We start from the raw sequence: 1,707 nt of genomic DNA, 5'->3' as shown, positions 1-1,707 counted from the left end.
TATTCAAATCTCAAAGAAAAAAAAATAACAATAGTTTAAATATTTATATTCTTTTGGATATCGGATATCTGAAATTTACAAAATCACTAACCGAATTAGAATACGAAAAAACAGATATTCTATTCGGATATTTGGATTTTTTCTGTTCGGATTTTTTTGAACACCCTTAAGCTACTAAAAAAGATCGAAAGTCTGCAAACCCGGGTTCGAAGAAGAAAGTTTATTTGCAAATAGTTAGTGTGGTTCTCAATTAATGGAAAGAAGAATTGTTGATATTTTATTCCTTGGAACACCCAAATTTGTTCCTTGGTGCATTCGTGGAAATAACAAGATGCATCAGCCATGGAAATAATCCATTATATGTATCTTTGATGCTTCGCTTTTGAAATAATAAGAGGATAATAACGATAAGATCATAAAAATATATTTAATTCAATAATACTAATTTTAAGGATATATAAGACAATTTTTATGCCTTAAAAGAAAACAAATATCATTACTTCTCTACACTAACTATTCTCCAAATAGTTAGTGTCGTTCTTTTGTTTGGGCTTCACACCAGTCCAAGATTCAAGAATCCTGCTTAAGGTTATCTTAAGCTCCTATCTTTAGCCCAGGCCCTATCTGGTGGTGATCGAACAGCTGTGAGGTCTACAAGGAAAAACGTCATTTCCTTCTTTAAATTTATTATCCATTCACAATCAAAACCAATTTAACTATTTATTAAAAAATTAATTTCTCATTCTCTCCTCTATACAACAAAACTAAACCTAAATTTTCATTCTCATTAACAACCCAACCCAAACTTATTTTTCATTAATTAAATATAATTATTACAACATGTAAGTATATTTATTATATCAATTTGTAAAGAAAAAGAATTACAATTTTAATATATTTTTTAAACTTAAATAATTTAAGATTTTATACATAATAAACTATTTATAAAGAGAAACATATTATCCATTTGCTATGTAGGTGGTAGTCAAATATTGAAAAGAAAGTGCTGAGTGCCCACCGGCGTTCTTTGCACCGAACTCGTCAGTGGATTTTAAGGACTTCCCCTCTATTTTTAATATTGTGACCAATCATAGTTTTATTTGCTGCTAGTCTAAGAACACTTTTTTATTTAAACAAGACAAAATTGCAAAAATGGTCCCTGTGTATGCATTTTTTTGGGGTTTTAGTCCAAATCCTGACTTTTTTGGATTCGTGGTCCTTTTGGCCATGTTTGTACGTAAATTTGGTCCCTCGTAAAATTGAAATGACTATACTGCCCTTCTGATATATTTTTTATGTTTTTTCTATTTAATTTAAATGAAAAAGAAAATAAATAATTAGTTTAGGCTCACATCTCTCTCTCTCTCTCTCTCTCTCTCTCTCTCTTTCTCTCTCTCTCTCAATCAAGAACATACCATTTATTGTTGCATCTTCAAAATCATGTTCGTCGTCATACCAATGTCCAAACAAACCTTCATCCCCACCACTCATCTCCCCTTCTTCGCTCACCTGCTCATCTTCTCCGATTTCCAGTAGGGAACACACCCAAATCGCCGATGGTACTACACCCAAATCTCGATTTCCGGTGGTGCTACAAACAGAATGAAAGCTTCATCCAGAAAATGTTGATGTTGATTATGAGATAGTACTGTGATCTTAGGAAGATTGGTGTTATGGTAATAAACAGGAACCCCTTTTATTGGTCTT

This window comes from Lactuca virosa, chromosome 6 (genome assembly GCF_052849685.1).
Source record: "Lactuca virosa cultivar CGN04683 chromosome 6, Lactuca_virosa_CGN04683_v6, whole genome shotgun sequence".
In the NCBI taxonomy this organism is placed as follows: Eukaryota; Viridiplantae; Streptophyta; class Magnoliopsida; order Asterales; family Asteraceae; genus Lactuca; species Lactuca virosa.
Note: the sequence above shows the minus strand (reverse complement) of the source record.